General features: G+C 43.3%; 2 long non-coding RNA genes across 2 annotated transcripts; both read left to right on the top strand.

Annotated features, from left to right (window-relative positions):
• The first annotated feature begins 267 nt into the window (after nucleotides 1–267).
• On the top strand, nucleotides 268–6,246 carry LOC142475751 (uncharacterized). Its single transcript, XR_012791118.1, has 4 exons — nucleotides 268–855; nucleotides 2,300–2,403; nucleotides 3,639–3,749; nucleotides 6,141–6,246. It is a non-coding gene; the product is annotated as an uncharacterized LOC142475751 (long non-coding RNA).
• Nucleotides 6,247–6,560: 314 nt separating this feature from the next.
• Nucleotides 6,561–21,154, top strand: LOC142475750 (uncharacterized). The gene is made up of 7 exons (XR_012791117.1): nucleotides 6,561–7,376; nucleotides 8,821–8,932; nucleotides 12,550–12,667; nucleotides 13,656–13,753; nucleotides 15,316–15,426; nucleotides 18,717–18,826; nucleotides 20,198–21,154. It is a non-coding gene; the product is annotated as an uncharacterized LOC142475750 (long non-coding RNA).
• The last annotated feature ends 377 nt before the right edge of the window (nucleotides 21,155–21,531 follow it).

The following is a 21,531-nucleotide window of genomic DNA, read 5'->3' as shown; positions in this document are numbered from 1 at the left end:
GAAAGGTTGAGGTGGTTCAATTCTATGAATCTGGAGTGGGATGGATCCTGTTTGCATCATATGGTTTCATCTAGGCCAGTAGATTATATAACTCTCAGTACAGGTTACACATGGCATCAGTATTAGTGATTTAAAGAGGAGGAAAGCTTCAATGTGGAGAACAAAGCCAAGTAATGTTGAAGTTACTCCTTTTACCATTTACTTGGTCAGTCTGTACTGTCTACTCTCCACACAGCTGCTAAGGATCTTCCATTTTAAATACTTTCACCTCCTATTCTGCACTGCTTTGCTGCCCATTATTCAGAGATGCGTTCCAGTCATGTTTAGCACTCTGAATCTCTCTGCCGTCATTGGTTCAGCACATCATGGGTAGAGCATGGCTACAGATACAGCAAGCTATTATTATTTTACCGGCTGGTCACCCATAATATTGCATTAAAACATAGAATATCACTTAATTTCCAAAAGATTCAGTGATGCTGATAATGCAGAATCTCACAACATTTCCCATCATAATGCCATAATGCACAAGTGGGAGAAATAATCCTTGCTATATCTGTACATTGTGTGACGTATTACCTCAATGACCAATGAGAGCAAGTACATCTTCTGTATAGAGCGGCTGTGTTATGATGCAGTTATTGATCATCATTGACATAATCACAAGAATCTTATGCAAAGGGAAATTGTCCGCAGCGAAGTGAGATTTCAGCCCCCAAACGTCTGTAATATTAATGCAATGTCTTACTTTTGTTGCAGTGAACACTGAAGAGACGGATCTACTACAACACTGTACAGAATGAGCATACGCTACAAGCAGCAAAATGATCTTGCAGTTGACAGTATGTTGTTCTGGTAATGTGCACAATTATTATTTATGGGCTACACACCACAGTGCTGGACATATTCTGTTAACTTCAACTCTACTCCTAACATGGAGATGTCTTCCTGGTGTTACTGATTCAGTACATCATATGCACAGTGTGGTTATGATATGATGGATTGATTTAATGAACCCACCAACCAATGATGACATCTGCATCATCTTCTGTAAAGTGCAGCTACAGCATGATATTATCAGCATTTGGTGCGGTATAATCAGAGGTATCTATGTGCTTTTGTGCCTGTTTTAAGTCCTCCAGCTTAACGCCCCTACACCTCCCACTACACAGGCATACTTACTTATGCATACACTGACATCTGGCATACCTACACACACCCCAGGGCCACTTCCTTCCCCTGATGTCAGGGAGAGGATGGGCATGCAGAGTGCAGTAAGTCTCCACGTTACTCTGGCCAACAGTCTTGGCCTACCTCCAGCATCTGTCACCCACAACATCTGTTCCCTCCTTGTAAAGTGCTGAACTATCTCACCTGGGTCAGTGCTATAGCTGATCACAGTGCCCGATCAGGATGTCACTGTGACAGGCAGCAGTGCAGATTGACCGGTCAATCAATGCAGTGCCGCAACATATGCACTAAATGAGATTTCCGTGCCCCCAGTCAGGTTACTCCCTGGGCAGTGACCCTGCTCACACCCTCCCCTAGTTCCACCTCTGATCACAATTATCTCTCTTGGAGAGTGTAGCAAATTGGAGTTGGGGGAATCTCACCTCTGCCATGCATGGTCACAATCTGGGCACAGGACCCAAATAGTGGGCAATGTGGCACTTCTTACAGTAGAGAATAAGTAACTTTATTCTTTACTTGTGTATTAAGGACCTTATTTGCATTAAATTCAGTCCACATGGGACCAAGACTTTCTGGCTTACTGAACAAAGTGGAATTGTTTCGTAGAGGGTGGAGAATTGTATTTTATCTGAAATTACCCCCTCTGCACAAAATACAAACAATTATACCCATACAAGTACCTTGTGGAAGTTGTTGCCCTCTATCTTCCTGTGGTCTCTCCCTGTTTCTCACCGTGCCTCCTCCCATTTCCTTGCACCTCTGCGTCTCCGCATATATCCCTATACTCAGAGCCGGCTCCGGTCAGTGACATGGGATGCCCAAATATGAGCATACCCATATATGGGCATCCATGCCACTGACCGGAGCCCGCTCTGTTGCGGATATGGAGAGAGACTGGGAGATTTACATCCCCTTATAATTCATATGGTGCATAGTACCGGCACGTATTGTTTTACCGGTACTGTGTACCTTCCTACTTTCACACTGGTACAGTATATGCTGCAGTGGGACTGAGAGGGATATATTGGTAACACATAGTCATTGTTGGGGGAATTCAATCCATTTTGAAAATAGTAATGAAATGTTTTTTACTTTTCTTTTTTTTCAGTAATGAAGAATGAAACATTTCTGTTAAAATTGAATTGGAGGTGAACTGGATTCATCATCAACTCTGCACCAGTGTGAATTGATGTTCTTTAATGTTCTGATAAGGTACATGCAACATCTCTTCCTCAACCCCTGCACCACTCTCTGCCTCTTGCCTCTCTCTCTCCACCTCCCTGCTAAGCGTATTAACCCATCTAATGTAATCCACATTCCATGTCTCACTTTACTCTTCACTTCTCACGTGCCCTCTGGAATGACTGCTCTCTGACTAACAAGGTCTATTTGTACATGACCTCTTCTGCTCTCATCATCCACAACCTCTCATTCCCCTCACCCCTGTCCTACTCGATACCTCAGCTTAATTGAACTCTCTCCTCTGACATCTACCCTTATCTCTAACCTCTCCTCACTTTCTGCTTAAACTAACTATCTTGTTAACTTTTACAATGCTATCATCTCCTCCTCCTCCTTCCTCCTCCTCCCTCCTCCATCATATATATGCCCCTTCTAGGCTCTGACACACTCATCCCTCTAAGGCCATGATTATCATGGGCACATGCTTGGTCATCCACAGTGTGTGCGAGCGATGCAGAGCCGCCTCGGACCTCAGTGCAGGGATTGCTGCATACCCCCAGCATCTGTCACCCACAAACAATACACACACTAATACTCCCCACAATACACACTATAATACCTCCTCAATACTAATCTCCCCAATAATATTATAGCTCCAAACACAATATACACAACACCCTTACACAAGATACACAATCTAGTACTCTCCTCTGCACCTCTACACACAATATAATACTCCCACACACACAATATACACACTACCCTCCTACCCCCATAAAATACAACCAATAATACACACACACTTTGTGGATGTTGGGACCAGCTCCCGGCATGCACCAGTGAAAGAGAGAGGCCCGCAGAAGCTCGGAAGAACTCCCTCCATCCGTGCCTTCCTCCGTTTCACATCTTCTCCCTGTCTCTCTCTCTCCCTCCCTTTCCTTGCATCTCCCTGCGTCTTTACGTATACCCAGTCAGTGACGGCTCTGGTCACGTGATGCCTTAATATGGGCTTATCCATATATGTTCATCCACGTCACTAATGTGATGCCCGCACTGTTGCGGAGCTGGTACTTACGACGGGCACTTATTGTTTTATCAGTACTGCGTACCTGACTCTACCGGCCTACTTTCAACACTAGTACAATATGTGCTTCACTACGAGTGAGTGGGGAATATTGGCATCACACAGTCACTGTTGAATATGCCATTCAATCCATTTTGAAAATAGTAATGCAATGTGGTTTTGTTTTGTTTGCTTTTTGCAGTAATGAAGAATGGAAAAGTTATATTAAAATTAAATTGGAGGGGGACTAGATTCAGCATTTCATCATGAACTCTGCACTTGTGAGAATTTAACTTCTTGAATACCCTGACAGGTACACGCAACATTAAGACTATAATCTGCTGTGCAAGCTTTCGTGCTATACCTCCCCCTCAGGTTTTGATTTATACATTTGCTCCCTCAATTCATGTCCTCTAATATTTGAAAGCTCTCTCCTAGCATTTTCTCTTTACCACAGAACGTCATCCCAATGTAACCTCTCTCTTGTTCTTTCTGCTTGCTGTTTCCTCACTCCTCTGTTAAACTTTTCTAATTTCTCTAACTTCCACACTCCTGCTTTTATCCACATGTTCTCCTCTTTCCTTCCCCTGCCTTTGCATGTGTCTACACACTGCACCATTTGTACAGACCTCTATTGCAGCTATTTCTGCACTGCTCAATGAAAAGCACTCTTTAATATCCTATTCTCTGTGCCCCCTCTCTCTGCGCCCCCTCTTTTGGCGCCTCCTCTCTCTGCGCCCCCTCTCTCTGCGCCTATCTGTCTCATTCTCTCTACGTCCCTCTCTCTCTACATAGAGCTATCTCTGTCTCTCTCTACACCTATCTCTGTGTCTCCTTCTATGTTTGCTGATGTGTGGGATATCTCTTATAATCTTGAACCTGCTCATATACACATCGGGCCTCCCTGCCTCTGCCTCCCTGCTAAGAGTGTTAACCTATCTAATGTAATCCACATTCCTTTCCTTACTTTTCTCTTCCCTTCTCCTATGCCATCTGGAATGCCCGTTCTCTGACTAACAAGGCTCTAGTTGTACATGACCTCTTCTGCTCTCATCATTCACAATCAGTCATTCCCCTCACCCCATCTTACCTGTCCCACTGATTTTCCTCTGCTTAATTAAACTCTCCTCTGACATCTACTCTAACCTCTCTCTCTCTTTCCGCTTAAACTAACAATCTTATTAACTCTTACAATGCTATCCTCCTATCTATATGCCCCCTCTAGGCTCTGACACACTTGTCCCTCTAGCCCACACCCTTGGCTAAATTCCCAAACATGTTCATCACACTTCCACTCGCTGTTCTTAATGCCTATGAAGGAAATCACACAATTGATATTTGATTTTTCTACAGTAAAAATGTCTCCAGTCCTGTATAAAGCTGCTCTCTGGGGCCAAACCACACTACTTTTTTTTCACATTCATCAACACTCAAATTTAATTTACGCTGTCTTTTTTTCCCTGTATTTGACTCCCTCCACTAACCTTCTCCTCACACTTGCCATCCTTCCTTCACTTCTCCTCAAGCATTTGACTACTTCAGAGGCAAGGTGGATGCCACCCACAAGGAGATTCCTTCTGTCCCTTCCCCCTTCTCTCCTTCTACCTAATTCTCCTTCTGCATTTGACTCCTTTTCTTCTCTTACAGAGCTGGAAGCTAATCATCTTCTCTTCTCCCTCTACCACATGCCCTCTAGATCGTATCCCCTCACACCTTACTGCATCTCTTAGTCCCCACTCTCACCCACATCTTCAATTCCTCCCTATTCTCTGGCTCTTTACCCTCTTACTTTAAGCCTGTAGTGGTCACCCTTTTCTCAGAAACAACCTACACCCTATGTGCCTTACTAACAACCGCCCTGTATCCCTCCTGCTGTTTGTCTCCTAATTGCTAGAATGTCAACATTCTTAAATCACATGCCCTCCTGGATCCTTTACAACCTGCCTTTCGTACAGCTCGTTCTACAGACTGTGCTTAAAGCAAATTCCCAAGGTCACTTTTCCCTACTAATCCTACTTGATCTATCTGCTGCGTTTGATGCTCTCAATCACTCTCCTCCTTCATATTCTAAACTCTCTCTTGGTATCCGTAACACAGTTCTATCCTGGTTTTCATCATAACTTTCCTGTCACACATTCTCCATCTCTGTTGCTAACATGTCTTCGTCTTCTATTGATCTGTCTGTGGGTATACATCAGGGCTCTGTTCTGAGATCTCTCTTTCTCTCTACATACTATCATTTGGTGACCTCATCAACTCTTTGTGACAATCCTATAAATAACAAATACAAATATCAGGTCATGGGAATAAGTGATTTGGACATAAAAGTAACATTTCGGAAGTGTGGACAACTAATACATCTTGTAGATTGCCTTTACAGTGTGATGTCATTGATTCAGTAGATTGTGTGCAGACCAGGACTGCAGTACAGTGTCACTCACATGGATTACTTGCGTGGTAGAAGCTCAAGAACAAGGATGTCAAACTCCAGTCCTCGAGGGCAGCAAACAGGCCAGGTTTTCAGGATATCCCTACTGAAAACCTGGCCTGTTTGGGACCCTCGAGGACTGGAGTTTGACATGCATGCTCTAGAAGGAGCACCGCTGTGGGTGGGAGGTGGATTTGCTTTGCATCAAATGGTTTGGAGCAAGGTTTATTGTATGTATTATCATAATAACAATGCAATGCTTAACTTTTATTTCAGGAGGGATGACTGCAGAACAGAAGTGAATATTGAAGCCATGTGTTCCTTTTCTTGCAAAAGAGAAAATTTGAAGGACAGTTGAAGAGAAGGAAAATTACTACACCGAGACAGATAAGCAATGTGTATATTTCTCATTTACCATTTAGTATTTGTCGTTTTATTGACTCCACACAATCCGGCTGCTACGGGTTTCACATTGAATATTTTCATCTCTACTCTACCCCTTCCTGTGATCTGAACCATGCAAGTTTTCGTTGATTCAATACATCATGAGTAGAGTGTGGCTACAGTATGAAGTAAAGACCCAAGGACCACATCTACTACCATTCATAACAAGAACATGTGCAGTAGCGCACAGCTGCAGTTCTATGTGATTGTTATGAAAGGTTGAGGTGGTTCAATTCTATGAATCTGGAGTGGGATGGATCCTGTTTGCATCATATGGTTTCATCTAGGCCAGTAGATTATATAACTCTCAGTACAGGTTACACATGGCATCAGTATTAGTGATTTAAAGAGGAGGAAAGCTTCAATGTGGAGAACAAAGCCAAGTAATGTTGAAGTTACTCCTTTTACCATTTACTTGGTCAGTCTGTACTGTCTACTCTCCACACAGCTGCTAAGGATCTTCCATTTTAAATACTTTCACCTCCTATTCTGCACTGCTTTGCTGCCCATTATTCAGAGATGCGTTCCAGTCATGTTTAGCACTCTGAATCTCTCTGCAGTCATTGGTTCAGCACATCATGGGTAGAGCATGGCTACAGATACAGCAAGCTATTATTATTTTACCGGCTGATCACCCATAATATTGCATTAAAACATAGAATATCACTTAATTTCCAAAAGATTCAGTGATGCTGATAATGCAGAATCTGACAACATTTCCCATCATAATGCCATAATGCACAAGTGGGAGAAATAATCCTTGCTATATCTGTACATTGTGTGACGTATTACCTCCATGACCAATGAGAGCAAGTACATCTTCTGTATAGAGCGGCTGTGTTATGATGCAGTTATTGATCATCATTGACATAATCACAAGAATCTTATGCAAAGGGAAATTGTCCGCAGCGAAGTGAGATTTCAGCCCCCAAACGTCTGTAATATTAATGCAATGTCTTACTTTTGTTGCAGTGAACACTGAAGAGACGGATCTACTACAACACTGTACAGGATGAGCATACGCTACAAGCAGCAAAATGATCTTGCAGTTGACAGTATGTTGTTCTGGTAATGTGCACAATTATTATTTATGGGCTACACACCACAGTGCTGGACATATTCTGTTAACTTCAACTCTACTCCTAACATGGAGATGTCTTCCTGGTGTTACTGATTCAGTACATCATATGCACAGTGTGGTTATGATATGATGGATTGATTTAATGAACCCACCAACCAATGATGACATCTGCATCATCTTCTGTAAAGTGCAGCTACAGCATGATATTATCAGCATTTGGTGCGGTATAATCAGAGGTATCTATGTGCTTTTGTGCCTGTTTTAAGTCCTCCAGCTTAACGCCCCTACACCTCCCACTACACAGGCATACTTACTTATGCATACACTGACATCTGGCATACCTACACACACCCCAGGGCCACTTCCTTCCCCTGATGTCAGGGAGAGGATGGGCATGCAGAGTGCAGTAAGTCTCCACGTTACTCTGGCCAACAGTCTTGGCCTACCTCCAGCATCTGTCACCCACAACATCTGTTCCCTCCTTGTAAAGTGCTGAACTATCTCACCTGGGTCAGTGCTATAGCTGATCACAGTGCCCGATCAGGATGTCACTGTGACAGGCAGCAGTGCAGATTGACCGGTCAATCAATGCAGTGCCGCAACATATGCACTAAATGAGATTTCCGTGCCCCCAGTCAGGTTACTCCCTGGGCAGTGACCCTGCTCACACCCTCCCCTAGTTCCACCTCTGATCACAATTATCTCTCTTGGAGAGTGTAGCAAATTGGAGTTGGGGGAATCTCACCTCTGCCATGCATGGTCACAATCTGGGCACAGGACCCAAATAGTGGGCAATGTGGCACTTCTTACAGTAGAGAATAAGTAACTTTATTCTTTACTTGTGTATTAAGGACCTTATTTGCATTAAATTCAGTCCACATGGGACCAAGACTTTCTGGCTTACTGAACAAAGTGGAATTGTTTCGTAGAGGGTGGAGAATTGTATTTTATCTGAAATTACCCCCTCTGCACAAAATACAAACAATTATACCCATACAAGTACCTTGTGGAAGTTGTTGCCCTCTATCTTCCTGTGGTCTCTCCCTGTTTCTCACCGTGCCTCCTCCCATTTCCTTGCACCTCTGCGTCTCCGCATATATCCCTATACTCAGAGCCGGCTCCGGTCAGTGACATGGGATGCCCAAATATGAGCATACCCATATATGGGCATCCATGCCACTGACCGGAGCCCGCTCTGTTGCGGATATGGAGAGAGACTGGGAGATTTACATCCCCTTATAATTCATATGGTGCATAGTACCGGCACGTATTGTTTTACCGGTACTGTGTACCTTCTTACTTTCACACTGGTACAGTATGTGCTGCAGTGGGACTGAGAGGGATATATTGGTAACACATAGTCATTGGTGGGGGAATTCAATCCATTTTGAAAATAGTAATGCATTGTTTTTTACTTTTTTTTTTTTGCAGTAATGAAGAATGAAACATTTCTGTTAAAATTGAATTGGACGTGAACTGGATTCAGCATTTCATCATCAACTCTGCACCAGTGTGAATTGACGTTCTTTAATGTTCTGACAAGGTACATGCAACATCTCTTCCTCTACCCCTACACCACCCTCTGCCTCTTGCCTCTCTCTCCACCTCCCTGCTAAGCGTATTAACCCATCTAATGTAATCCACATTCCTTGTCTCACTTTACTCTTCCCTTCTCACGTGCCCTCTGGAATGTCTGCTCTACGACTAACATGGTCTATTTGTACATGACCTCTTCTGCTCTCATCATCCACCACTTCTCATTCCCCTCACCCCTGTCCTACTCGATACCTCAGCTTAATTGAACTCTCTCCTCTGACATCTACCCTTATCTCTAACCTCTCCTCACTTTCTGCTTAAACTAACTATCTTGTTAACTCTTACAATGCTATCATCTCCTCCTCCCTCCTCCTCCATCATCTATATGCCCCTTCTAGGCTCTGACACACTCATCCCTCTAAGGCCGTGATTATCATGGGCACACGCTTGGTCGTCCACAGTGCGTGCGAGCGATGCAGGGCCTCCCCGTCGCCTCGGACCTCAGTGCGGGGATTGCTGGAGCGACAGGCATGCGCTAACTTTGCCTTCTGTTGCGTGCTTACTATAGACGCAGCCTAACCCATGCATTGGTTTAATTCACAAGCACGCTCTCATCACACTTCATCACATCACACTGCTGCTCTTAACACCTATGGAGGAAATCTCACAGTCTGATTTTCTACACTAAACCTTTGTCCTGTTCTGTAAAACTCTGCTCCTTTTTTTAAGGTCAAACACTACTTTTTCCTCACTCATCAACACTCCAATTTCATTCACACTGTCTTCTATGTATTTGAGTCCCACCACTGACTTTCTCCTCCCACTTAACATCCATCCTTTATTTCTCCTCAAGCCTTTGCTCACTTGAGGCAAGGTGGATGCCATCCACAAGTAGATTCGTTCTCTCCCTTCCCCCTCTCTCTTTTTCTATCTAGATCTCATTGCACTCTTGACTCCTTTTCTCCTGTCACAAAGCTGGAACCTGATCTTCTCTTCTCCCTCTACCACATGCCCTCTCAATCCTATATTCTCACTCTCACCCACATCTTCAATTCCTCCATATCCTTTGGCTCTTTCAACTCTTCCTTTTAAGCATGCAGTGGTCACCCCTATTCTCAAAAATAACCTTGACCTTGTGTGAATTTCTAACTATCGCCCTGTATCCGTCCTACCATTTGCCTCCTAATTGCTAGAACGTCTTGTGATCTCCCGTTTGATCAACATTCTTAAATCACATGCTCCTCTGGGCCCTTCACAATCTGCCTTTCCCAATGTAACCAATTATGTACATAAAGAAAATTCCCAAGGTCCATTTTACTTACTAATCCTGCTTGATCTCTCTTCTGCTTTTGATACTGTCAATCACTCTTCTCATTCATATTCTAAACTCTTTCTTCGTATCCGCAGCAAACTTATATCCTGGTTTTCATCATACTTCTCCATCACACATTCTCCATCTCTGTTGCTAACGTGTCTTTGTCTCCTGTTGTTTTGTCTGTTGGTATACCTCAGGACTCTGTTCTGGGACCTCTCTCACTACATACTATCACTAGTTGACCTTATCAACTATTTTGGCCCTTGATATCATCTCTATGCAGATGATACACACACCTATCCACCCTACCGTCACTCCTGCAATTTAGTTCCTAGTTTCGGGTCGCCTCCTGGCTATATCCTCCATGGATGACACTCTTCTGCCTTAAACCTAATGTCTAAAACTGAGCTCCTCATATTTCCCCCTAAATCTGGCCTAATATCACCTTTCTCCATCGCAGTAAACAGTACTACCATCATCCTGTCATGAAAGCACATTGCCTAGGAGTAACATTTGACTCTTCCCTTTCCATCTTCATTCACGACACTGGCTAAAGTTTGTCGATTCTTTCTCTGTAATATTTCCAAGATTTGCCCTTTTCTCTGTCAATCTACTGCTAAAACGCCAATGCATGCCCTTATCGTATGGGTTAACATACTGCTAACAGGGCTCCCTGCTTCACAACTTTCTCATTTGCAATCTATCCAAAACTCTGCTGCTTGAATAATTTCCCTTTCTCCCACAACAGTATCTGCTCATCTCCTCCTCCTCCTTAAATCCCTCTCCTTGCTTCCCATCAAGTTTCAGATCACCTACAAAGTTCTCCTCCTTACCTTTTTGTTAAGGTTCTCTATTAGTGGTGTACCGAGTACCCGGCGTTACCCGACACATTTCCAGCTACCCGGACATTACTCGAAACCGGCCACTGAGAAGTGGACTTGGCCGGGTAATACCCGGCGTCGGGTAATGTCAGGGCAGCTGGAAATAATCTTTTATACTTACCTTTCCTAAGACATCTAGGATCAGCAGCAGCAGTCCTCTGATGTTGGCAGCATCAGAGGTGTCTTCACCTGGCGGGGGGAGCTGCAGGAATCACTTCCACAGCACCGAAGCAGGTAAGCTGTGTCTGTGAGCCTGCAGCTCCCCCGCCGGCTGAAGACACCACAGATGCTGCCACCGTCACAGGACTGCTGCTGATCCTAGATGTCACCGCCACCCGGAAGGTAAGTGCCAAACCGTGTACCCGACCGGGTAGAACCTTTCATTTTGGCCGGGTACCCGTTACCCATTTTTTTATAGTTGAGGACCCAGTCCAACACTATTCTCTATTCATCTGCTCCTTCCTACATATCATCTTTGGTCTCGTTATGCCCTTCCTCGTCTCCTAAGCTCTACTAATAACTGTCTCCATTATACTTCTTACACCTCTACTGCGCACTCGCTCTCTTGCCTGAAACCCTTTCCCATCAATTTACCTGTGAAACTCACACACACTCAGTATATGCCAACATACCCTCTTCCACCCACATTTAAGATCAACCTTAAAATTCACAACTTAAATGAAGCATTTCAATAGCTTTTACTCGTTGCTACTGTCACTCATTCAGTCACTAACTATTGTTCCCAAGAAGTGCTTTATACTACAAGTACCCACCATTAAGGACAAGCATTGTCATCTACTGCACTTGTTCCCCCACCTGTTGTCTCTCTGTAAGTCTCCTTACATTTCTCTTAGATTGTAAACTACCCAGGACAGGGATTTACTTTCCTATTGTCTGTTTTTGTTTGTTGAACTTATCGTATAATAATTTCCTGTACTTTTTGGTCTCTCTTGTAAAGCGCTGAGTACACAATGGGTGGTATATAAATAGAGATATATGCAGAGTCTAGAGACAAGGCACACGTGTATAGGTAGCTACAGTTTATCCGGGACCGTATGCATCCTTGAAGTGCCTGTCCCAGTTATTTTCTATTGATTGCAATGTAGGAGTGTCTGTCCTGTCTTATTTTTTTTATTATTATTATTATTATATATACAAAGATATATACAAAGATTGTTTCCTGTCGTTAGCATGACATTGTGTGACACAGTGTGATGTCATTGATTCAGTAGATTGTGTGCAGACCGGGACTGCAGTACAGTTTCACTGACATGAATAACTTGTGTGGTAGAAGCTCTAGAAGGAGCACAGCTGTGGGAGGGAGGTGGATTTGCTTTGTATCACATGGTTTGGAGCAAGGTTCATTGTATGTATCGTCAATAATAATTATAATAATAATAATGCAATGCTTAACTTTTTTATTTCAAGAGGAAAGACTGCAGAACAGAAGTGAATATTGAAGCCATGTGTTCATTTTCTTGCAAAATAGAAAATTGAAGGACAGTTGAAGAGGAGGAAAATGACTACACAGAGACAGATAAGCAATGTGTATATTTCTCATTTAGTATTTGTCGTTTTATTGACTCCAAAAAATCCGGCTGCTAAGGGTTTCGCATTGGACATATTCACCTCTACTCCACCCCTTCCTGTGACCTGTACCATGCAGATTTTTGTTGATTCAATACATCATGAATAGAGTGTGGCTACAGTATGAAGTACTGACCCAAGGACCACATCTACTACCATTCATAACAAGAACATGTGCAGTAGCGCACTGCTGCAGTTCTATGTTATTGCTATGAAAGGTTGAGGTGGTGCAATCATATGAATCTTGAGTGGGAGGGATCCTGTTTGCATCATTTAATTTGATCTAGGCCAGTAGAGTATATAACTCTCAGTACAGGTTACATATGGCATCAGTATTAGTGATTTAAAGAACAGAAAAACAGGAGTGGAGAACAAAACCAAGTAATGTTGAAGTTACTACTTTTTACTATTTACTTGGTCAGTCTGTACTGTCTACTCCCCACACAGCTGCTAAGGGTTTCCATTTGAGATACATTCACCTTCTACTCTGCACTACTGTGCTACCCTCTATTCAGAGATGAGTTCAAGTCATGTTTACCACTCTAAATCGCTCTGCAGTCATTGATTCAGCACATCATGGGTAGAGCATGGCTATAGATACAGCAAGCTTTATTTTACCCTAATATTGCATTAAAAAATAGAATATCACTCAGTTTCCTACAGATTTACTGATGCTGATAATGCAGAATCTCACCCTCCCATCATAATACACCAGAGGAAGAAATAATCCTTGCTATATATGTACATTGTGTGACATATTGCCTCCATGACCATTGATGGCAAATACATATTCTGTATAGAGCAGCTGTGTTATGATGTAGTTGTTATTGATCATCATTGAGATATAATCACAAGAATCTTATGCAAAGGGAAACTGTCATTAGCATAGTGGGATTTCAGCCCCCAAACTTCTGTAATATTAATGCAATGTCTTACTTTTATTGCAGTGAACACCGAAGAGACGGATCTACTACAACACTGCACAGGACAAGAGTATACACTACAAGCAGCAAAATGATCATGCAGTTGACAATATGTTGTTCTGGTAATGTGCACAATTATTATGTATGGGCTCCACACCACAGTGCTGGACATATTTTGTTAACTTCAACACTACCCCTACCATGGAGATGTCTTCCTGTGATTGGTGTTACTGATTCAGTACATCATATGCACAGTGTGGCTATTATATGATGGATTGATTTAATGAACCCACCAAACACTGATGACATCTGTATCATCTTCTGTAAAGTGCATCTACAGCAGGATATTATCAGCATTTGGGGTGATATAATCAGAGGCATCTATGTGCTTTTGTGCTGGGTAAAGTCCTCCAGCTGAACCGCCCCCCGCCCCCCACCCCCCTACACCTCCTGCCACACAGGCAAACTTACTTACACACACAGCACACTTACTTATGCACACTGACACTTGGCATACCTACACACACACCCCACAGCCACTGGCATGCATGCAGAGTCCTGGGCATGCAGGATGGGCATGCAGAGTACAGAATATCTCCACCTTGCTCTGGCCCGTACTCTTGGCCTACCCCCAGCATCTGTCACCCACAACCTCTGTTCCCTCCCTGTAAATTGCTGCACTAACACACCTTGGTCAGCGCTGCAACCGATCACAGCACCGGATCATGTCACTGTGATAGGAAGCAGTGCTAATTGACCGGTCAATCAATGCCACGTGGCAACATACGCACCAAAAGAGATTTCCATGCCCCCTGACAGGCTACTCCCTGGGCAGTGACCCTGCTCATCTTCCACCTCTGATCACAATATTCTCTCTTGGAGAGTGTAGCAAATTGGAGTTGGGGGAATTTCACCTCTGCAGTGCATGTAGAGTCCTGTATGCAGAGTACAGAAAGTCTCCACCTTAGTCTGGCCCGTACTCTTGGCCTACCCACAGCATCTGTCACCCACAAATAATACATACACTAATACTCCCCACAATACACACTTTAATACCTCCTCAATAATAATCTCCCCAATAATATTATAGTCTTAAACACAATATACACAATACCCCCTAACACAAGATACCCAATCTAACACTCTCCTCTGCACCTCAACATAATATACACACTATAATACCCTACACACAATATAATACTCCCACACACACACACAATATACACACTATCCTCCTACCGCCATAAAACACAACCAATAATACACACACACTTTGTGGATGTTGGGACCAGCTCCTTGCATGCACCAGTGAAAGAGAGAGGCCTGCCATCCGTGCCTCCCTCCGTTTCCCATCTTCTCCCTGTCTCCCTCCCTTTCTTTGCATCTCCCTGCATCTTTGCGTATACCCAGTCAGTGACGGCTCCGGTCACGTGATGCCTTAATATGGGCTTATCCATATATCTGTTGCAGAGATGGAGAGAGACCTGGAGATTTTACATTTCCTTATAATTCATATTGGTACTTAGTACGGGCACTTATTGTTTTATCAGTACTGGGTACCTGACCGTACTGGCCTACGAGTGAGAAGGCAATATTGGCATAACACAGTTACTGTTGAATATGTCATTCAATCCATTTTGAAAATAGTAATGCAATGTGGTTTTGTTTTGTTTGCTTTTTGCAGTAATGAAGAATGAAAAAGTTATATTAAAATTAAATTGGAGGGGAACTGGATTCAGCATTTCTTCATGAACTCTGCACTTGTGAGCATTGACCTTCTTGAGTGCCCTGACAGGTACACGCAACTTTAAGACTATAATCTTCATCAACTGCTGTGCAAGCTTTCGTGCTATACCTCCCCCTCCGGTTTTGATTTATACATTTGCTCTCTCAATTCATGTCCTCTAATATCTGGAGGCTCTCTCCTAGCATTTCTCTCTACCACAGCACGTCATCCCAATGTAACCTCTCTCTTGTTCTTTCTGTTTACTGTTTCCTCACTCCTCTGTAAAACTTTTCTAATTTCTCTAACTTCCACACTCCTGCTTTTATCCACATGTTCTATACACTTTCCTTCCCCTACCTTTGCATGTGTCTACACAAAGCACCATTTGTACAGACCTCTATTGCAGCTATTTCTGCACTGCTCAATGAAATGCACTCCTGCACATCCTATTCTCTTCCACCTTCCCTCATTCTCTACGCCCCCCTCTCAAAGCCCCATCTCTCTATGTCTCCTCTCTCTACGCCTATCTGTCTCATTCTCTTGACGCCCTTCTCTCTCTACATATCCCTATCTCTGTGTCTCCTTCTATGCTCGCTGATGTTGGGGGATATCTCTTATAATCTTGGACCGGCTCATATACACATCAGGCCTCCCTACTAAGAGTGTTAACCTATCTAATGTAATCCACATTCCTTTCCTTACTTTTCTCTTCCCTTCTCCTGTGCCCTCTGGAATGTCCACTCTTACTAACAAGGCTCTAGTTGTACATAACCTCTTCTGCTCTCATCAGTCACAATCAGTCATTCCCCTCACCGCATCTTACCTGTCCCACTGATTTGCCTCTGCTTAATTAAACTCTCCTCTGACATCTACTCTAACCTCTCTTCTCTCTTCTCTCTCTTTCTTTCTGCTTAAACTAACAATCTTATTAACTCTTACAATGCTATCCTCCTATCTATATGCCCCCTATAGGCTCTGACACACTCATCCCTCTAACCCACACCTTTGGCTAAATTCCCAAACACACTCATCACACTTCCACTCGCTGTTCTTAATACCTACGGAGGAAATCTCACACTTTGTTTGATTTTTCTACAGTAAAAATGTCTCCTGTCCTGTATAAAGCTGCTCTCTAGGGCTAAATACACTACTTTTTTCCACACTCATCAACACTCAAATTTAATTTACGCTGTTTTTTTTCTCTGTATTTGACTCCCTCCACTGACCTTCTCCTCCCACTTGCCATCCTTCCTTCACTTCTCCTCAAGCATTTGACTACTTCAGAGGCAAGGTGGATGCCACCCAAAAGGAGATTCCTTCTGTCCCTTCCCCCTTCTCTCCTTCTACCCAAATCTCCTTCTGCACTTGACTCCTTTTCTTCTCTTACAGAGCTGGAAGCTAATCATCTTCTATTCTCCCTCTACCACATGCCCTCTAGATCGTATCCCCTCACACCTTACTGCATCTCTTAGTCCCCACTCTCACCCACATCTTCAATTTCTCCCTATTCTCTGGATTTTTGCCCTCTTACTTTAAGCCTGTAGCGGTCACCCTTTTGTCAGAAACAAACTACACCCTATGTGCCTTACTAACTACCGCTCTGTATCCCTCATGCTGTTTGCCTTCTAATTGCTAGTGTCAACATTCTTAAATCACATGCCCTCCTGGATCCTTTACAACCTGCCTTTCGTACAGCACGTTCTACAGACTGTGCTTAAAGCTAATTCCCAAGGTTTTTCCCTACTAATCCTACTTGATCTATCGGCTGCGTTTGATGCTCTCAATCACTCTCCTCCTTCATATTCTAAACTCGCTCTTGGTATCCGTAACAAAGTTCTATCCTGGTTTTCATCATAACTTTCCTGTCACACATTCTCCATCTCTGTTGCTAACATGTCTTCGTCTTCTATTGATCTGTCTGTGGGTATACATCAGGGCTCTGTTCTGAGATCTCTCTTTCTCTCTACATACTATCATTTGGTGACTTCATCAATGCTTTTGGCCTTAGATATAATCTCTATGCGGATGATACACACACAAATCTATCCACCCCTGTTCTCACTCCTGCAATCCAGTCCCTACTCTTGGGTTGTCTCCTGGCTATATGCTCATGGATGGCACTCCACTGCCTTAAACTTAATGTCTAACACTGGGCTCATATTATCCCCTTTCTCCATCACAGTAAACAGTACTACCATCTATCTTGTCATCAAACATGTTGCATAGGAGTAACATTTGGCTCTTCAATTCCATCTCCATTCACATGCACGGCTATGGGTAAAATGTGTTGCCTCTTTCTCTGTAATATTGCCAAGATCTTCCCTTTCCCCTCTCAACCTACTGCTAAAACTCCAATGTATACTGTTATCCTATAGGTTATTTTAACATACTACTAACAGGCCTCCATGCTTCACAACTTTCTCCTATGCAAAACTCTGCTGCTTGAATTATCTCACTTTCTCCCACAACAGTCTCTGCTCATCTCCTTAAATCCCTGTCCTGGCATCCCATCAAGTTTTTGTATCACCTACAAAGTTCTCCTCCTTACCTTTTTGTTAAGGCTCTCCATTAATCTGCTCCTTCTTGCATATCATCTTTGATCTCTCGTTATGCCCTTGCTTGTCTCTTGCACTATAACCATAACTGTCTCCTGTAAACTTCTTTCACCTCTACTGTTCTCTCACTTGCCTGAAACCATTTTCCATCACTGCACCGTACATGTGAAACTTCCTCACACTCAGTATATGCCAACATAACCTCTTCCACCCACATGTAAGACCAATCTTAAAATTCACGACTTAAATCAAGCATTTAAAAAACTTTGACTCGTGGCTACTGTCCCACACCCACAGTCACTGCTAACAACTATTGTTCCCAAGATGTGCTTTCTACTAATTGTACCCACCATTAAGGACAAGCATTGTCATCTACTGCACTTCTTCCCCCAACTGCTGCCTCTCTTTAAGTCTTCTAACATTTCTATTAGATTGTAAAGTTCCCAGGGCAAGGATTTACTTTCCTATAATCTGTTTTTATTTGTCGCACTTATTTTTTATTTATTTTTCCCCTCTCCCCTAATGATATACATATAGGTTTTCCTGTCATTTGCATGACAGAGTTATTATGGATAACTATTGCATCATGTAGACTGCCTTTTCAGTGTGATGTAATTGATTCAGTACTTTGTGTGCAGACTGTGACTGCAGTACAGTGTCACGAACATTAATGACTTGTGTGGTAGAAGCTCTAGAAGGAACACAGCTATGGGAGGGAGGTGGATTTACTTTGGATCACATGGTTTGGCGCAAGGTTCATTGTATGTATGATCATAACCATGCAATGCTTAACTTTTATTTCAGGAGGGAAGAACAGTGAATATTGAAGCCATGTGTTTCTTTACTGGCAGAAGAGAAATTTTGAAGGACAGTTGAAGAGGAGGAAAATGACTACACAGAGACAGATAAGCAATGTGTATATTTCTCATTTAGTATTTGTCGTTTTGTTGACTCCACACAATCCAGCTGCTAAGGGTTTCGCATTGGACATATTCCCCTCTACTCTACCCTTCCTGTGATCTGTACCATGCAGGTTTTTGTTGATTCAATACATCATGAGTAGAGTGTGGCTGCTGTATGAAGTATTGACCCAAGGACCACATCTACTACCATTCATAACAAGAACATGTGCAGTAGCGCACTGCTGTAGTTCTATGTGTTTTATTAAAGGTTGAAGTGGTGCAATCATATGAATCTGGAGTGGGATGAATCCTGTTTGCATCATATGGTTTCATCTAGGCCAGTAGAGTATATCTCTCAGTACAGGTTACACATGGCATCAGTAGTAGTGATTTAAAGAACAGAAAAAACAAGAGAAACTTCAATGTTGATAACAAAGCCAAGTAATGTTGAAGATACTCCTTTAACTATTTATTTGATCAGTCTGTACTGTCTACTCCCCACACAGCTACTAAGTCTTCCATTTGAGATACATTCACCTCCTACTCTGCACTGCTGTTCTGTCCTCTATTCAGAGATGAGTTCCAGTCATGTTTACCACTCTGAATCACTCTGCAGTCATTGATTCAGCACATCATGGGTAGAGCATGGCTACAGATACAGTAAGCTTTATTTTACCGGCTGATCATCCATAATATTGCATTAAAACATAGAATATTACTCAGTTTCCAAAAGATTCAGTGATGCTAATAATGCAGAATCTTACAACACATCCCATCATAATGCACCAGAGGAAGAAATAATCCTTGCTACACTACCGACACGTTTTATTGAAGCACGGCTAGCACCGCAAGCCGGGGGATGCCCCGGCGTGCTAGCCGCACTCCCTCAGCGTGCCGCGCATCACCGATGCACGGTCACGCGTCATCGGGTGCCTGCGCCCCCTGCACGCGCGTCCAGGGCTCCCCGAGGGAGCACTGGTGTCCCGCGATGTGGGGGACAGCGGCAGGGGGTTCCGGGGGACCCGACGGACCCGGCAGCGGAAGGGAGAAAGCCCCGATCGGAGGGCGCTCCTCCGCTGCTTCGGCGTGCGCCCGGCACCCTCCGGCGCGCGCCAGGTTACTGCTGCGGCCAAGAACGGGCAAATGCTCGAATAAACTCGGCCGCAGCAGTATATCTGTACATTGTGTGACGTTTGGCCTCCATGACCATTGATAGCAAATACATATTTTGTATTGAGCGGCTGTGTTATGATGTAGTTGTTATTGATCATCATTGAGATATAATCACAAGAATCTTATGCAAAGGGAAAATGTCTGCAGCATAGTGGGATTTCAGCTCCCAAACTTCTGTAATATTAATGCAATGTCTTACTTTTATTGCAGTGAACACTGAAGAGACGGATCTACGACAACACTGCACAGGACAAGAGCAAACACTACAAGCAGCAAAATGATCTTGCAGTTGCAAGTATGTTCTGTAATGTGCACAATTATTATTTATGGGCTACACACCACAGTGCTGGACATATTCTGTTAACTTCTACCCCTACCATGGAGATGTCTTCCTGTGATTGATTCAGTACATCATATGCACAGTGTGGCTATGATATGATGGATGGATTTAATGAACCCACCACCCACTGACATCTGCATCATCTTCTGTAAAGTGCAGCAGGATATTATCAGCATTTGGGGTGGTATAATCTGGGGCATCTATGTGCTTTTGTGCCTGGATAAGTTCCTCCAGCTGAACCACCCCCCTATACCTGCCACACAGGCATACTTACAGAGCACACTTACTTATGCACACTGACACTTGGAATACACACACACACACACACACACACAGACACTGTCATGCATGCAGTGTCCTGTATGCAGAGTACAGAAAGTCTCCACCTTACTCTGGCCCGTACTCATGGCCTATCCCCAGCATCTGTCATCCACAACCTCTGTTCCCTCCCTGTAAAGTGCTGCACTAACACACCTGGGTCAGCGCTGCAGCTGATCACAGTGCCGGATCATGATGTCAATGGGATAGGCAGCAGAGCTGATTGACAAGTCAATCAATGCAGCTCCGCAATATATGCACCAAAAGAGATTTCTGTACCCCCTGTCAGGCTACTCCCTGGGCAGCGACCCTTCTCACCCCTCTCATTCCACCTCTGATCACAATAATCTCTCTTGGAGTGTGTAGCAAATTGGAGTTGGGGGAATCTCACCTCTGTAGTGCATGGTCACAATCTGGGCACTGTACCCAAATATTGGGCAATGTGGCACGTCTTACAGTAGAGAATAGAATAAGTAACTATATTCTTTACTTGTGTATTAAGGAACTTATTTGCAATAAAAATTCAGTCCACCTGGGACCAAGACTTTCTGGTTTTCTGAACAAAGTGGAATTGTTTTCCTATAATTTTATATTCTCTGAAATGTAACATCACAATAAAGTACTCCTATTTTTTTCCTTTGTGCTTTTTTATGGACTATTCCTTTATGTATTTCACTTAATGGGACTAATTACCTTACGATTAGATTTCACTTGTATTTTCTTGGGTTACTCTTTGGAATTTCTCTCTGTGTTCATTTATACTATCTTATTTAGAGCAGTCTTTTCCATTGGACCCCATTTCTTGCCAGAGAGATCTGTAACACAGAGTATTGAAGAGAGTACAGAACAGTGGTGAAGTAGATTTTTATGCTTCTAGGCAGCCTCC

This window comes from Ascaphus truei, unplaced genomic scaffold (assembly GCF_040206685.1).
Source record: "Ascaphus truei isolate aAscTru1 unplaced genomic scaffold, aAscTru1.hap1 HAP1_SCAFFOLD_1363, whole genome shotgun sequence".
In the NCBI taxonomy this organism is placed as follows: domain Eukaryota; kingdom Metazoa; phylum Chordata; class Amphibia; order Anura; family Ascaphidae; genus Ascaphus; species Ascaphus truei.
This window is presented reverse-complemented; position numbering and strand designations above follow the sequence as displayed.